Source organism: Meles meles, chromosome 3, assembly GCF_922984935.1.
Source record: "Meles meles chromosome 3, mMelMel3.1 paternal haplotype, whole genome shotgun sequence".
Taxonomy (NCBI): Eukaryota; Metazoa; Chordata; class Mammalia; order Carnivora; family Mustelidae; genus Meles; species Meles meles.
In genome coordinates, this window is record NC_060068.1 from 174,368,469 (window position 1) to 174,387,899 (window position 19,431).

Genomic DNA, 19,431 nt, shown 5'->3' on the forward strand with positions numbered 1-19,431 from the left:
TGGGTCACGGAGCTTGTAAGTGGCAGCTGTTAGGTTTCAAACATAGAATCCAGTGCTGAATCTAAGATCAGATTGTTTAGCTACATTGGTAAAAGTGTCCTTCATATGTCAGAAAAAGACTCCCAAATGGCACTTATTAAGCCTAAACTCATTTAGAGCACATATGAGACTGAAAACTTTTCTGATTTATGTGTACGTGCCAGGAATTCCTTGTTATATCGAAGGGTGAGGTAACACTTTCTGAGGATAATTTCATCAGGATTTCACTTAATTTTTTCCCAGAATAGAAAGTGGCATAACTTACTCATTTAGGAAGAAGGAAAGAAAGAAAGAGAGAGAGAGAAGGAGAAGAAGTAGTCTGAGAGGGAAACACAACAGAGTGCCAGAGACATTGACAAAATTTTGGCAAATTGCCAGGTTAGGCTTAGGACAAGGTGTAGTAAAGATTTTTTCTTTTCTTTTCTCTTTCCTGTACCTCTTCCTCTTCTTTTCCTCTCCTCTCCTTTCATTTCCTTACCATCCTCTCCTCCCCTTCCCTCCCTGCTTCCTTCCCTCCCTCCCTCCCTTCCTTTCTCTCTCTCTCTCTCTTTCTTTCTTCTTTCTCTTTTATAGCAAAAGAAATCCTATTTGTTTGTGCCCTCCCTACAGGATTCTCCCCTACCATCTCAAGAACCAAAGCGTATTTCAGCTTTTCTTTGCAGTTTAGAAAAATCAGATTTTAGATGTTGCAAGAAATAGAAGAAAGATAAAAAGAGGCAACTAGGAATGTGCAGATTGCTGTACTAATTGATACTGAAAGAGATGCAATTTGAATTATATACAGCGAAATTTATGTATGCATGTAAGTATTTGCTCCCGATAATATAAAAAACATCTTCAAATCCATTAACCAAGTCTGCCGTCCTAGCTTACATTTTTTCTTTGCAACCCCTCCCACAAAATTTTACGATTTCTTCACTTCTTAATGTATCTTGGGACTTATGCATGTACTTCATATAAATGTGTATAAACACACACATGCACACACATGCACACACATAGTTGTTGCTAAAGTCCACAAAAATAATTATCACGGTGTGTATATTCTTCTATAGCTGGTTTGTTGTTGTTGTTGTTGTTGTTATTCCAGCTCAGTGTTAGGTAAATTCATCCATGTTGCTAGGGGTAGTTACAGTTTAATTATCTCCACAAGGCACGTAATTACTTTCTGGAAATGTGCTGCAATTTTTTCTCTTTTTTTTTTAAATGAGAGGATCAGTAATTTTTTTTTAAATTTGTTTATTTGACAGACAGAGATCACAGATAGGCAGAGAGGCAGCCAGAGAGAGAGGAAGGGAAGCAGGCTCCCTGCTGAGCAGAGAGCCTGATGCGGGGCTCGATCCCAGGACCTTGGGATAATGACCTGAGCCGAAGGCAGAGGCTTTAACCCACTGAGCCACCCAGGCGCCCCTTATTCTTTCTCTTGATCAATAAAGATTTTAGTTGATCTCTTATCCCTGCTTTTTAATATCTGGGGCTTTGCCAATTTAAGTATATTTGTAGCTCTCTCCTAAGGTGCAGAGACTAGAGATTCTCTGGGGCATGCACATGGGTGAAGATTTACTGAATCACTGCGAACTTTGGTTTTTCACAGTGTAATGCTTAACCAGTTCACAAAATGATTGCATTATGTTAAACTACTACCTGCAATGTACAATACTGTACTATAGTGTATTGCCACATTTCTCAGTGTTTACTAACTAAAGCAGTGTGGTCCTCATTGGAAATACCCTGTAAATGAATTTAAGCATTTTCCTGATGGCTTTGCTACATGTATCTTTTCCATTTTAAAATAGTTTCTCATGTCATTTGCCCTTTTTTTCCCCCTATGGATGATTGCCCTTCTATTCTTGATTTATAAGACTGCATTACATTGGGGCACCTGGGTGGCTCATTTTATTAAGTGTCTGCCTTCGGCTCATGTCCTGGAATCAAGCCCCACATCAGGCTCTTTGTTCAGTAGGTAGTCTGTTCCTCCTTCTCCCTTCCCCCACCAGTGCTTGCTTGCTCTCTCTCTCTCTTTCCCTCTCTCTCTCTCTCAAATAAATAAGTAAATAAAATCTAAAAAAAAAAAAGATTGCATTGTATTATTGATGTTATTGTTTATGTCTTCTTTATATTTCAAGTGTCCTATTCAAGATATTATGGTATTTCGTTTTCATGCTTACAACATGTTTATTGCAATATTGTCCTGAGAAATTAATCAAGATATATTTAGAAGTATGTATATGCATATATGTGTATATACATGTGAATGAAGTATAATGTTCTAATCATAATATATTACAAACTCTTTCTTATCTAAGAATTCAAAGGTAGCTGAATTTTTTTACCTCTTTCATCCATGTCTCCCACCCCCAACAGCATGCTTCTCCACTAAATTGTTCTTTGTATCTATACGCTTGGTTTTGTTTGTTTGTTTGTTTGTTTGTTTAGATTCCACATACGTGAGAGATCATGCAGCATTTATCTTTCTCTGACTAACTTACTTCACTTAGCATAATGCTCTGGATGTCCATCTGTGTTTCACAAATGATAAGATTTTATTCTTTTACTCTGAGTAATATTTCATTGTGTGTGTGTGTGTGTGTGTGTGTGTGCCCATGTGCAACAATTTCTTTATCCATTCACCCATCAATAGACACTTAAGTTGTTTCCATTTCTTGACTATTATAAATAATGTTGCAGTTAACATAGAGGGCACAAATATCTTTTTGAATTAATGTTTTCATTTTCTTTGAATAAATATCCTAAAGTGGAATTGCTGGATTATATGCTAGTTCTATTTTTAATTTTTTAGGAACCGTCATACTGTTTTCTATAGAAGTTGTTTATCTATTTATATTACCACCAACAGTGCACAAGCGTTTTTTTTTTCTCCACATCTTCACCAATTCTTGTTATTTCTTATCTTTTTTATAAAGTTTTATGAGATAATATCTCATTGTGGTTTGCATTTGAATAGATTCCCTAATGATTCATGATGTTGAGCATCTTTTTATATATCTGTTGTCCATCTATATGCCTTCTTTAGAAAAATGTCTATTAAGATCTTTGGCCCATTTTTTTAAAGGTGCTCAGTCTTTAATTGGGTAAATGTAAACTATGAGAACAACCACTAGAATCATGAAGATTGATAAAACTAAACAGAAAAACAAAAAAGGTAATAACAATCATTGACAAATACATAGAGCAATGGAAATATTTAAGCTTAGACCATTTGAGATAATCAAGACATATACTCATGTTAGTCGTAGGGTATACGCATCTTCAAATTTGTTAGACATTGCCAATTTTTCCTAAGTGGTTGTACTAATTACATACTTGACAGAAGTCTTCTGCTCATATTTTAATCACACTTTTTTATGCTATTGAGTTGTATAAATTCTTTATATATTTGGGATATTAACCCTTTTTTCATACATAATTTGCAAATATCTTCCCCCTTTCAGTAGGCTGCCTTTTCATTTTGTAGATGGTTTCCTCTACTACACAGAAACATTTTTGTATGATGTAGTCCCCCTTATTTATTTTTGCTTTTGTTGATTTTTGTTTTGGTGTTAGATTAAAAAAATCAATGCCAAGGCCGAGGTCAATGGCTTTATCACCTGGGAGTTTCATGATTTCAGGCCTACATTCAAGCCTTTGACCCATTTTGAGTTATTATTTGTGTGTGGTGTAAAATAGTGGTCAGAGTGCATTCTTTTGCATGGGTTTTTCCCATGTACCATTTACTATCAATGGAAGAGATGTAGGAAGATCCTGAACTCACTCATCTTTTTTTTTTAAATTCAGTCCTTTTTTTTAGAAAATATTCATTTCATTTATCTATTTTTAGACAAAGCAAGCGTGCAAGCAGGGGGGAGGGGCAGAGAAAGATGGGGAGAGAATCTCAAGCAGACTCCTGGCTGAGTGTGGAGCCCAATCTGGGGCTGATCCTACAACCCTGAAAGGAAACCAAGACTCCCACACTTAATCGACTGAGCCACCCCTCAACTCATTCCTTTTACAGACATGTTGAGCTTAGAGCTATATACAGAACAATTTCCTATTAAAGGAAAAGAAAACAAAACAAAACAAAAAAACCCCAAACCAACCAACCAAACAAACAAAATACCTTAGTGGCTGGCTGAGTGAAAACAACACAATAAGCACATGAGAAGAAAACCATATCAAAGCGACTAAAAGAGGCTAGGAAATGATCTTGCCATAAACCTCATCCCTGGTGCATCAACCCACAACTGGGAGGGAATTCAGAACCAAGAACTTCTCCTGGGTGGAAGAGTGGAGTGTTCGAACCTGACATCTCCCACCTTACATTTTAGGACCTGCAACTGAGAGATGAGCTCCCAAACCATCTACCTTTGAAATTCAGTGGAGCTCATGTCCCAAGACCCACAGTGTAGTGATCTGGGGGACAGCCCATAGGGAACCCACACACTCAGATAAGAAAAACAATGGGATAACTAAATGATGTCCGTTCACGATAGAGCTTAGTGAATTTGAAGTAACTCCATGATAAAATTTCCAGTGAGAAGAGCAAATGGCAAATAAGTGTATGAATTAACATGACATTTTAGTGAGAAAGATATATCTCTATGCAATTCCATACGTAGTTAACATTAGAAAACTTTTAGCAATGTTAGCCTTCCACATTGGTCATATATATTAACATGGAAAATAAGTTATCAATTGGTATAACACTTAGACCCAGACTCAATAATAAGAATTATCATTAAGGTGAACACAAAGTGTTACATATAATTATTGTTCTTATATCTAACAAAACACTTACTCTGAGTAAGACAATCCTCTCAGTGTTTATATTGTCACATTTCATCCTCATAACCACCTGATGAGACAGACTTTGTTATTAACCCCATTTCACAGATGAGAAACCAAAGATTTGGTAAGTCACCCCACACAGGTAGTACATGGCAAAACTCATATCTGAACGCAGGAATCCAGCTGCCCACCCATTATTATTATTATATTATTATCATTACACTAGGATGATGTTAGTGAGAACACATACATGGAAATAAGTGGTGAAAAGTATGGTCTGATGCATCTTAAAATTTCTCATTTCACTATTGCCATTGCATATATGTAATATACATGAACATATGTAAAGATGAATATGATTTATGAAAGTTAGTCACTGGTCAAAGAAATTGTTATTATTTCAAAAATCTTGTAGTAAGGAGTGTGAAATCCTTCTATAGTGACTTACTTGTCTGTTGCATGTCCCCGAATATGTTTTATTCTACAAACCATGAAGACTTGGAAATATTAGTATATATCTCTCTCAGACACACAAACACAGAGCACATACTATAAGCTATGCATAAACTTATTGTACCAACATATGCTATTAGTGCATTCTTACATAATATATTCCAGATTATATTTTATGAAGAATAAGAGTAAGTTAAAATGCTCAAGTCAACCTATAGCAAATGGTCTTAACCATTTTAATAAATTACTTGTAGAGCCTGTGTCTTTTGTCACTCTCTGTTGACATAATTCTTAAGATGTTTGAGGGAAAATACCCACAGCAACTAAAGAAATAAAGAATCAATTGCTTAAGCAAATATATAAAATCAGGATATATGCATTGAAGTAATACAAATTTGCCTGCTTATATGGCAATATACTTTTGTTAACAGATCATTTTTCTGTCTTGTGTTTCCCCAAACCACACTATATTGGCTGACAGACCACATGCTAGGTTGTGTGTGTTGTTCTAACCACACTGACAAGCACAAAGTTTATAACCTGGTTTCAGGTCTAATGGTTTGAAATTGACAATTCCAGTCACCTAAATATCTGTCTTTCATCAGGATTTCAGTACCTTATATCTTCTCCGTTTGGAGCTGAAATAACTGAGATCTCTTCTTTTGTAAGGAATACAGTCTGTTTCTACAGCTTCTGATTTACCTCTTTGTATCCTTAACTAGGGGTTGTACAGGAGCTCCGAAAAAGATACACGGCATTGTGTCCTAGTAAGCCTGAGGATAAGCCTGATAAGACCAAAACTGAAACTCACTGAAATGGATTTCTCACTATATTTTATTTTTGATGGATACACTTCTATTATAGGGTCTTTATTTTGGTATTCTGTCAAATTTCTAAAAATATTTTCGTTTCTGACATATCAGATTTTTTCCCTTTACCTTATCTGTTAAATGTGTCATTTCCTCTCAATTTTGAGCTTGAGAAAAATGTTTTTCCATGTACCCTTTCTGAATTGTAAGAATACTGAATGTGCTTTAAATAATGACAGAATATATTTACCTTCAATGTCCTTTTTAGCTTCGTCTAATTAATGCCTCAGATAAGACAGAATAGTCTTTGGGGCTTTGGATTATCTTTCTGAATTGCATTTTTCTATTTCCCAGTGATCTAGAGTATCACCATTAGCTTTAGTCACATCAGAAGGATGGTTTTCTTTTTATCAAAGTGATTTGATCAATTTAAAAATTTTGAACAACGACTGCAGCAAGAAATGGAAGCAAGGGAGAAATTCTCAAGGACCTAAAAAGTTAAGTCAATTTGAGACCATAAATTCTCCCGTGCTTCTAAAGAAACACCTTATAAAACAATCTGTGATTTGAAAACAGGAGGAAACTCCTTTTATCATTTGGTTTTTGGCAAAGAATTTTAAATCTGTAGGCGTCAGTGATATTTACTTGTTCTTTGAACTTAGGGGGAATTTCTGAAACGGTACACATGACTTGCCAAGCTATAAGTGTTTTCTTTTCCTTTCAAAGGTTATTCATAATTGCCAAGCGTGGAGAAATAAATCTCATAACAAACAGAACTGGTATGCCAATGTCGTTTGCAATGGGAGCTGTTTGCGATAGGTACAGCACACAGAAAAGGGCCTAGAGTACTTGGTATTTTTTTGTTCCTGGGACTAAATCTCTGGAGACTATTTTAAAAGCAGAAAGGGCATGTTTACAGACTTATTTCTGGGCAAACACTGGGATATTATTGATCCCAAAATTCTACCATGTGTTCACATGTAAACTGCACATAGCATCATGACCTGCAAAGTTGTATGTATTTTTTTTGACACAACGACAGTTGGAAGTATTAACAAAATTCATTCATCCGACAAAAATTATGTAAGGAGAGAGGATTCTTAGTAAATTCAAGAATAGAAACTAGTTCCATCAACTCAGTAAACAAGCATTCATAGGAGATTTTTAAGAATATGTGGAATGTATAACGGCTTGAGCAATGAAGTGTAAATACATGATTTGAGGGAAAATCACTACCTAAGGAATGAAGCACTAATACAGGGCAATACAGACAAGGTCTGCTGTTTTTTCCAGAATCTTAAGGAAATCTTTATCTGGTAGGCATAGGCAGGGGACTCTTCACGAAGAACAGGGAGCATCTGATTGGGACATTGGTAACTGACACTTAAATTACCATTCTACTTTTCATGACATACACATATGAATTTTCAACCGATTTTTCAGTCAGTTGGAGGGATTAAAAACTTGGGAAGCTCACACACACATACATCTGATGATTTTGCTCAACATGTGGACAGGGTTGATACATATACATCTTTGGTTTGGTAGGTTAAAGAAGAGAAAGGAGTGATTTTTCCATGTGTTATGAATGTAGGCATAATGGATATGTTGCACCTACAGTATATTCTTATGTATACATTTTATTAATATGAAAGCTCCTTTCTCCTCACATCCTCTCATACGTCCACCATTAAACTTTCCAGGAAAATACAAGGACCACAGAGCGGGAGATAAGGGAACACCTTCCCTTCTGCACCAGTATGTTATGGGGATGCAAGAATGGTGGAGGTACGTGTCCCAATCTCTCTACTCCAGGGCTCAAAAATGTTGTAGGATGGTTGCATTGTGACTGGGGAAGAATAACAAATCCAAAATTATTTTTATTTCCCTTTCTTACTCCATTCAGGTTGTATAACAAACTACCAAAGACTGAGTGACCTAAACAACAAACATTTGTTTTTCACAGTTCTAGAGGCTGGGAAGTTCAACATCAAGGCACCTGCAGATTTGGTGTCTGGTGAGAGCCCAGTTCCTGGTTCATGAACAGCCACCTTCTTGCTGTCTCCTCACGTAACAGAAGGGATGAGGGATCTTTCTGGAATCTTTTTTATAGGGACATTAATCCCATTCAGATGGACCTCACTCTCAGGACCTAATCACCTCCCAAATTTCCTACCTCCTCATACCATTGCAATGGGAGTTAGAATTTCAACATATGAATTGGGCTAGGGACACACAAACATTCACGCTACAACAGATGATAAAAGTGAGTGGTGACAAGGATACCAAAAGGCCAGGAAGCTACTGTCACACAGGGGATATGGTTCTGCAGAACACTTAGTGCCAGCAGGCTACCAGTTTCAGAAATCAGCCCATTATGCCAGTACGATGTGCGGGTGTCTACACACCAGTCATAATTCAGAGGACAGAAGGCAGTACACATCCCAGGACCACCATGGTCCCTGGAGCCTCCCTCACCCCAGTAACAGATAAGTAACATTATTTTTATCTGTGAGCCATCCTGAAAAGGAACAATTAGAATAGGAAAATCTGAAAGATGAAGCAGGAAGGCAGAAAGACTGATTAAACATGAATAAAATAACAATCTCTATACAATGCTACAAAAGAAATTGCTCTAAGATATTTACACACATAATTTGGTTCTAAATATCAAGAAACCCTAGGTGATAGTTACTATGCTTATTTCCTATTTAAAAAATGAAGCCACTGAGGCACAGCAGGGGACATTTTCTGGCCTTAGTAGTGTCAATGGTTAGTCCCAAGCAGTTGGTTCCAGAACTCATGTGTCAATCCACTGCGTCACACTGCCTTTTCTGGGCAGCTGGGGAAAAAAAATAGTATGCTTTCAAACATCATCTGAGCAACAGTATAAATTTATATATGATGGATTTCTTAACTTGAGATAAATACAGAATAATCAAAATGCAATTTAACTATGACTCTATGAACAGCATTTGGTATAATTTGGATTTATAATTTCCAGTGAATTAGATTTCTACATGAAGACATGGTGTTTTCAGTAGAACCTCAGATCTGAAATCTAAGATTTATTTTTTAAAAGATTTTATTTATTTATTTGACAGACAGAAGATCACAAGTAGGCAGAGAGGCAGGGAGAGATAGAGGGGGGTAGGCAGGCTCCCTGCCGAGCAGAAAGACCGATGCGGGGCTCGATCCCAGGACTCCGGGACCATGACCTGAGCCGAAGGCAGAGGCCCTAACCCACTGAGCCACCTGAATTCATACAACAACAAATTTTGACGGGCTGGGCTGATAGAATTAAGCTGTTCCAACCACAGTTTAGAGTTCATCTCGTAACTAAAAGAAGACATGGGCGAGGTGTGTCATTAAGCATAAAAACACAATCCATGGTCATAAAATAAATCCAAAAAAACATAGAAAATAGAGCCTTGAAAGAATCAGACTTGTGATTTATTAAAAACAAAACAAAACAACATAAAAACACTTGTACTTACCCTCAGACCTTTTTAATTAATAGTGTTTACTTACTTAGTAAATTATTTTAAAAACACATCTTTAAATTAGGAAAGTTTAAAGGAAAAATTTGCCTGTTCATGATCCTAGTGATATTTCTCCATGATCCTGGTGATATTTTTGTTGCATTTCATCCCAATGTACTTTCTCGTGTACTTTTGCAATTTCAGTGTTATCATGGGTATAATATAGCTATCATATGATATATATTTCATAATATATTGAAACACCTCATCATGTATAACATCTGTTTATGTGTCTATGCCTAAAGTTTTTAAAAATATTTCATGTTCCAGGATACAAGGTCATATCAATAATTTACTATGGTCAATAATATTGCAATGATTATTGTTTTCAACAAATATTTGGCTGCATTTCAGATCAATTCTATAGGTTAGACTGCCAAATGGAGAGGAGATTTTTCATTGATTCAGGCAACACAAATTTGTTAAACAATTAGTATGTACCAGGGATTGTTGTAGGTATGTGCAGCAATGAAAAAGCACACACACACACACACACACACACACACACCTCTGTTCTTATGAGTTTTAAAGATAGAAGACAATTAGCAATGTAATAAATAAATATAAATATAGAATGTCAGTTGTGGAAGCAGACGTTGATATGGGAAATTCTTTTATATTGGGTGGTTAAGGAAGTTATTTCTAATGAGAACTTCTTGAGTGACCTGCATGAACTAAGTGAACAATCCATAGGGAAGCTAATCTAGTAAAGTAACTCCTTAAGAAAATATAGAAGAACACATTTTACTCCTCTAAGAGTCCCGAGTTGCCCTGACCAAAATGAAACAAATATATTAAAAGAAAAATAAAACTATGGACCAATATTTTTCATGAACATTAATGTAAAAAATTTTAGCAAAATATTGACCAATAAAATCCAGTAACGTGTATGTGGCCAATTAGAGATTATGCCAAGAGTTCAAAATCACACAGCAATTGCATGAAATAAAAGTCATACAGTTTGTAAAGAAAGAAATAAACTCTTTTTCCAATGAGAATAAATGATAGGTTCTAATGTGAATACAAAATCTGAGGAAACTTAGAAAAAAGAAGTCTGCCAGAACAAATGAAGACGCTTTAAGAATTAAGAATACAAGATCAATAAACAAAAAAAAATGTATTTCTATAAACTGAAAGATAATTTAAAAATGGAAAAATACTATTTCTTTTTTTTATATTTTTTTAATATTTTATTTATTTGACAGACAGAGATCACAACTAGGCAGAGAGGCAGGCAGAGAGAAAGGAGGAAGCAGGCTCCCTGCAGAGCAGAGAGCCCAATGTGGGGCTCGATCCCAGAACCCTGGGATCATGACCTGAGCCGAAGGCAGAGGCTTTAACCCACTGAGCCACCCAGGCGCCCCGAAAAATACTATTTCAAATAACGGAAAATATAAAATACTTTGAGCAAGACTTGAATAGTGAAGGTTTTAAAACTTGACTTTCACCACAAAATTCCGTTTCTATTACTTACATACAGCCATTCAGACTTTCTGTTCTTCTTGTGTCATCTTGTGGAACTCGTCAGTTTCATCTAAATTGTTGAACATGTTTTTTAGAGTCTGGAAGATTGCAGTGGAGTAGGAACACCCTAAGCTCACCTCACCCAACGAATACAACTAGAAAACTATCAAATCATCCTAAATTCCCCAGAAACTGACCTGAAGACTGGCAGAACAAACTCTACCAACTAAAGGTAAAGAGACCACATTGAAGAAGGCAGGAAGAGCAGAAATGTCACTTGAGGAATAGATTGTGGCCCCTGCAGGAGCCGAGGTTGCAGAGAAAGGCAAGAGACAGATTAGCACATGGGGAGCACATTGAGAAAAAAAAGATCCACATCATAATTGGCTTTGAAAGCAAGAGGGGTCAAATTTTGTGAGTTCTTACGACTAGTAGGGCTTAAGCTTGATTTTGAGAGTCAGCAGGCATGACTGAGATGAAGCCCAGAGGGCACTATGTTGCTCTTGGAGAGAAGGCAGGCAAACAACCTGCAGACATACAGCATGGAAACAGTTAACTGAAGAGCACCTGTGGCACAGAGTGGGGAGGTTATTTGCTCATTTCCGAGTGCATCTCTGAGAGGCAGCATTCAGAGAGAGACCCCTTTGGGAACAAGGGAACTGGCTGGTGCCATTTCCCCCCAACAACATAAACACAGGGCCACCTGTGGGAATGGGTGCAATGCCATCACTAACTACCTTACTAGCTTATAGCAACACCCTCCCCCCAAACATGTTTAGGTAGAACCATCAATCCCAGTCACAGTTGCCTCGGTCTCAGCAGCTGCCCCCATACCACGAAAAAATCAGCCCAAACCCCTGCTCACACCATGTCTCCTGACATGCAAGTTTTATGAAGTCCTTGTTCTGGTGGTGGTGGCAACAGGTCTCATTTCATAAACATAGTAGAGCACACCTAGTTAGAGCCACATTCAGGCTATAGTGGGCCAAACACTGCCCACTATAGTCAAAGAGAGCCTCTGCAGATGACTGGCCTACAAGATAAAGCAGCCAGGAAAAACAACAGAGAACATGCAGCACACATTGGAGACACCCCCAGACACATCATGACCTGGGGAATAGGGAACACTATACACCAGGACTTCATAGGACCTCTTCTTTATAAGGTCACATGACTTGCTATTTACCCAAAGAATACAAAAACACTAATTCAAAGGGATACACGCACTCACGTTTATTGCAGCATTATTTACAATAGATAAATATGGAAGCAGCCCAAATGTTCATCAACTGATGAATGGATGAAGATGTGACATGTATACATACAATGAAATATTATTCCAGCCATAAAAAAAAACCACTCAAGGGGCGCCTGGGTGGCTCAGTGGCTTGGGCCGCTGCCTTCGGCTCAGGTCATGATCTCAGGGTCCTGGGATCGAGTCCTGCATCGGGCTCTCTGCTCAGGAGGGAGCCTGCTTCCCTCTCACTCTCTCTGCCTGCCTCTCTGCCTACTTGTATCTCTCTCTGTCAAATAAATAAATAAAATCTTTAAAAAAAAAAAAAAAAAAAACCACTCAAATCTTGTCATTTGCAATGATATGGTTGGATAATGCTAAGCGAAGTAAGTCAGAGAAAGACAAATACGGTATGATTTCACTCATATGTGAAATTTAAGAAATAAAAAAATGAGGGGGGTGGGGACAGAGAAAGAGAGACAAATGAAGAAACAGACTCTTAGCTCTAGGGAACAAATTAGTGGTTACCAGAGGTACGTGAGTGAGGGGGATGGGTGAAATAGGTGATGGGGATTAAGGAGTGCACTTGTAGTGGTGAGCCCTGGGTGTTGTATGGAATTGATTAATCACTCTGCTGTACACCTGAAACTAACATAACACTGTATGGTGACTAACTGGAATTAAAACAAAAACTTAAAAAGTCAATCAATCAATCAATCAATAGTTGGTATACTGGTACACCTTTGTTAATAATATCTCATTTTCCTTCTAATGCATATAAGATCTGTTGTTGATATCTGGTGCTAATAATTTGTTTCTACTATCATTTTATTGAACAATTCAGCTAAATTTTTTTCAATACCATTTATTTTTCAAAACCTAAGTCTGACTTAATTGAGTTTTTGTGTTCCTCCCTTCTGCTTATTTTGTTTGAGGTCATATTACTTCCCAACTGCCCTTGATGTTAGTTTTGTGGTCATTTAATTGAATCTTAAATAAACTCGAAGCATATTGGTACACTCCACTTTTGGGCCTAGATGTACTTCAAGCTCATTTACAATCCCTTCTCTCCTTTGGCAGATACCTTGGGAGTCACATGATATTACATTTGTCATTGCATGATATGAAAGAAAACTAGATTGCTGATATATGGCCCGGAAGGTGGCTTCTGGAGAGCCAATGAATTTCACTCAGACTCTGACTTAAGGAAGAATAAACCTTTGCTATATCAAGTTCCTGATATTTGTGGTTTGCTCTTTATAGAACTAGCATTCATTGACTTTGGTCAATATAGTACCAATACAAATGAATACACCATTATCTGAAAACCTATAACACAGATGAAACAGTGAGAAGCAAGAAGCAAAGTGTGATTTGGTGGGAGGGAGGAGCTAAATAAGGTTGCCACCGGTGTTGTTGTTGTTGTTGTTGTTGTTGTTTTAATCTCTGAATGTTGTTAATTGAAAGTATGCTGTTGGATTTTTCTTAACATTAAATTCAGGATAATTGTGAATAGAAACTTTGCATCTAGAAAAACCCAATGCGGTAAAACAAAAATTGCGAGAAGTAGGAAAGGGAAAGTAGAAGAACAATGAGCTGAAGTTTTCATGGTTAATACAATAGATGACAAATTATTTATTTTCTAAATTTGTTAAATCAAGGAATTCAGGCTTTGTTCACTCAACTGATGATACATGGAAAATTTCTTTGTACATTTTGCTATTGTAAGAAGGAATGTAACAGTGAACCAAAGGCAATATCCTCAATGCCATGTAGTTTAAATTCTAGAGAAAGACAGACATTAACCAAAAAATTCACAGTTGCAGAAGGTAATGATCATTTCCAAGAAGGACACAAGCAAATTCAGTAGACCAGTTGGGTTGCGTGTGGTTTACACAGGATGATGAGGGGAAGTCTTATGGAAGAAATACCATTTGAGCAGAAATCAGAATTAAGAGTGCATAGAGCCATGCACATACTTTGGCAAGAAGTGTTTCATCAAGAAAAACAAATTGCACAGGCCTGAGGTGACGGAGGCTATCACGCCTGAGCAGGGTGACTAAGGAAAATGGCAGCAGAAGTGTCCTCAGGAATCACTGAAGATCAGAGAACAGAGGATCTTCTCAGTTGAAAGGACGTCGCATGCAAGCTGAGGGACAGACACAAGTGCACCATGGCTGGCCTGTCTATGAGGATAGAGCTCTGACCCACACTTGCAGCACATGCCCAGGAAACCAGCCCCTTATCTCATCAACAATCAGGAAGCTAGCCTGCTGTTAAGTCAGGCTTGCAAGGGCTAGAGTGCTCTCTCCAGTGATAATCTAGGAAGCCAAACAATGTCTTCTGTAGCACTTGGCCAAAACGGCCAGGACATGATTAACAACTGACACCTTCTTTATTTAAGCTTTCCCCCTCCTCTACCTGCCTTCAAGTGTCTGCCAAAACAAGACCGACAATAGCTGGCTCTCTCGTTCTACGAAGTTCAGAACTGCCTTGACTTTCTCATTTGGTTGACCTTCATTTATTTGCACAAGGCACAAAGGTAAAGAGTACAATAGCTGGGCGCCTGGGTGGCTCAGTGGGTTAAGCCGCTGCTTTCGGCTCAGGTCACGATCTCGGGGTCCTGGGATCGAGTCCCACACTGGGCTCTCTGCTCTGCTCGGCAGGGAGCCTGCCTCCCTCTCTCTTTCTCTCTGCCTGCCTCTCTGCCTACTTGTGATCTCTTTCTCTCACCGTCAAATAAATAAATAAATAAAATCTTTTTAAAAAAAGAGTACAAAAATCGCTTCTCGGCCTTTTGGCTAAGATCAAGTGTAAAAAAAGAGTACAATAGCTAAAAACAGACATTATGGCTTTTTTTTTTTAAACCAGAACTAAAATATGCACACACAAGGTGAGCAAATAAAACATGGCTCCTATAAACAAAAGGCAGAATAAAACGAAGAATTGAAGACATAGAGCATAACATTAAACAAAAAATGACCTTAAGAACACATCCTGTGGTAATTTCCAGTATCTGAAATCTTCAGTCTGACTTTTTTTTTTTTTTTAAACTGGGATTTATCACTATTGACTCCAGCCTGTAGCAACTCAACGTCCAAGTATTGGAAAGTTTCCATCATTTCCTGACTTTAACCTTTTCAAGAGTAGCAGTTTGATCAAAGTGCCATTTAGAATTTTGTTTGTTTATTTATTTTTCCCCCAGTAAAGTACCTGATGGTGCCTGCTGAGCCGCAAAATATTTTTTTCCTCAATTATGTACCTAAAAATACTCAACGAACAAGGAAGCCATGAATAAGCTCCTTGTTAAATTGTTGCAAATGGAGTCTTCTCTTTTCTCTCAAAAACAAAACAAGAAACATTTAAACACAAAAGTATTATTTAAAGTTCTGTTAAGCACTTAAAGTAGTTGGCTCCCCTTCTCTGCCCCCAAATACTGAGACATTAGCAGCATGATGGTTTTTAAAGAATTACATTTTCCCTCTCTTTGAGCTCAGTATTTTAGGAACTGTAACAGATACCTATCTAAAAAGTCATGTCATGTTCCCTGTGGATATTCTTTCTTAACAAAGCAAAGCCTAAAATATATGCAAGACTCAGAAGTGTTACAATGCTCACACAATTAAAAAATTTTTCCACTATAATCAAGGTTCTGCTTGTCAAAATTTTTTGACACCTGACATTTCATTAAGTTTCCAAATCTTTAACGAGAGGCAAAACTGTTAATGATTTGTAGTAGGTGACATGGTTTAACACAAATGATGTTACAATATTCCATTGACACTTAAATTTAAAAAAAAAACCAACTACCTCTTAAATGTTTGATTTTACCAAGACAACCAGTCATTTATAAACCCATGTTCTTGTAGGGAAAAATAAAAACCACAAAACAACAAAAACAAAAACAAACAAAAAAAAATTCAACATATTTGAAAAAAGAACTTTCTATTGACACAAAACCAAGGATTTCCCAGCCAGTCCTTCTCATGAAAATTATTTATTCTGTCCATTATATTTTTCACCTGGAAATACAGAACATGCTTATTCACTATTTGGGGCTTCCTACATTCATCAACAACAAGGTTCCGCATGTTGACATATTTTGTTCATCATGTTTGATGTTAAAAGATTAAGAAAGTGTATAAATGTTTTTTGCATTTTGTAACTTGGGCCAGTCCTTGTGACAAACAGATAGATGTTCCTACATAACCATAGGATTATTTTTTTCCTAATTAATGGAGTCCACTCTAGAGATAATGGGGGCATCTACTGAAATAATTCAGGCGGTTCCTTCCTCCAACCTCTGCTTCTTACCTGAATGAAAAGTTGGGGGAACCTGACATCACTTGGTCTCCATCAGAGGCTGGAACTATCACATTGAAAAGAGATTTCTCACTTCTCCCTGGTTTATTTATTTCTCATATATTCAAACATATCTCTCACACACACACACACACACACACACACACACGTACACACACTCCCCTGTGCCCCACAGGATGTGAGCAGGATATTAATACACATGCTACAGACTATAGAAATGCTACAGTTTCTTCTCATTGGGCCCTAAATCTAGATGAGGTGGAGACAGAGCAGGAAAGGAAGAGCTGTCTGGGAGATTTAGGACTGAGATGCATCCCCAACACAGTTCACAGCAACCTGGGGAATGACGGAATGATTACCTTATCTCATTATTAAATCAGCCCACAGACTGTGTTCTCTCCAAAATGGCTAACTAAGATTCCTAAGAGAAAAAAGGGTGGATTTGATTTTCACCAGTTCCACCATTTCTTATTGTAAAATGAGTAACCGTGTATTTTTGGAAAGTGTTATTCATCATTCACAGTTTATTCACAGTTCTTTACCAAAAAAAACCCATCATATTAATACATGAGAAATGATTAATAGATACTATGAAATGAGGGGAAATTATGCCACAAAAGTTTCTATTTTAAAAAAACCTTATAGAAACTCCCAGCATAACAAGGGTTTAAGTGGACCAGGGATGACATGGAACAAGGCATTTGCTTCTTACTGAGATTACTTCTTCTTGGTTTTCTGGATTTAATCATCAGTGTAAATTATAATTTGCTTGGATTCCTATACTTTTACAGGAACTAAGTTTTATAAAATTAAGTTATGCATAGCCTATCACTAAAGTCATAAGAATGAATACAAACATGAACTACTCCCTATTGGACTACTTTTCTATTACAACACCCATGTAACCCACAAACAAATGCTACTGCTCAAGATCAAAAAATAAATCTATTAATTTCACTATGCTTTATATCGTGCCAAAAACATTTTTAAAAATTTAATTAGTTGTATTTTATAAGTTAAATAACAAAAATCCTGAGAGTAAGTACATTGGTGGATTCACAAAAGCAAAAAGAGCTAAATGCTCAGTACTTTGATGGTAGTTGAAGGTCAATCTTCCTATAGAGGCAGGGAGGATATTAAGGTTTTTTGCCTTTGGATCCTGATCACCTGGATAGTTTTCTTCTTTTGCAGACTGAACCACTGAGCCACCTGGGTTTATAAAATTGTATGGTTTAGCCCTATCAACTAATGTTTGTATTTTTTAAATAATATTTTAATTTTTTTATAAACATATAATGTATTATTAGCCCCAGGGGTACAGGTCTGTGAATCACCAGGTTTACACACTTCACAGCACTCACCATAGCACATATCTTCCCCAATGTCCATACCCCACCTCCATCTCCCTAGCCCCCTCCCCCCAGCAACCTTCAGTTTGTTTTGTGAGATTAAGAGTCTCTTATGGTTCGTTTCCCTCCTGATCTCATCTTGTTTCATTTATTCTTTTCCTACCCCCCAGACTCCCAACATTGCATCTCCACTTCCTCATATCAGAGAGATCATATGATAGTTGTCTTTCTCCGATTGACTTATTTCACTAAGCATAATGTCCTCGAGTTCCATCCATGTTGTCTCAAATGGCAAGATTTCATTTCTTTTGATGGCTGCATAGTATTCCATTGTGTGTATATATATATATATATATATATATATATATATATATACCACTTCTTCTTTATCCATTCTTCTGTTGATGGACATCTAGGTTCTTTCCATAGTTTGGCTATTGTGGAAATTGCTGCTATAATATATTTAAAACAATATATAGCATATCTTCCTACCTTCAGACTCTGGAGTTGAAAGACAAATATTAATAAAAAGGAAAGGGAAGGTGGTAAAACCTCAGTTAACAAATATTAACTGTGCATATATTATGATTAACGGACTTACAGAAATGCGGTCCTGGAACAGGGAAACAACAACCTAATCCTCCAATGCACAAATGAATCTTCCAATGCACAAAAGAACACAATAAACCAAAACCAAATAGAGAAGATTACCTTGTGACTGACGTTCTTGTGGAGTGGGGAAACAACATGACAGAGAGAGCAAGAGTGTTTGGAAGCTTCATGGAGAAGACAACTTTCAGGCTAAGACCTAAACAAAAGAAAGAGAAAGTCCTACAAACACGGGAGGATAACAGCCTCAGGGAAGAGCAAACTGCCAAGAGCTGAGCCCAAGGTGACAAGAACCTTGAGTTAGATGTCAAGACAAGGAGCGACCAAGAGACCTAATTTCAGAAGTACCATCAACCCTGCATCATGGGGTCTTTTAGGCTATGGTAATGATCTTCAATTTTTCTTCTGCATGTGAAAGAAAGACATTGCGGTATCCTAAGAATTGATGTTCTATTTTAATACCGGGGAGGGGGGGAGGTTTGTGCACAAAGTGACCATCATTTGTGTCTTGAGTTTAAAATTAATGGTAACTTATTGTAACAACAAATTTTAAAGCCCATTTTTACTTGGCATACTGGTTATTTTATTCTATATATAATTCTAGGACATTTTCTCGGGAAATTTGATTAATGTTCTATGTACTCTGCCTGAACAGACTCAATTATCATTCACATTTAAGACTTAGTTAATGTAATTTTATTAACCATTTTTAAAAGAATTCTTAAACATAATATATTCATTAGCCATTTAAAGGTCTTTAAAGCCTAACTGGGCAAAGTTTAAAGTTTATCAGCAAAATATTCCAAAGTACATCAAGTAAGACT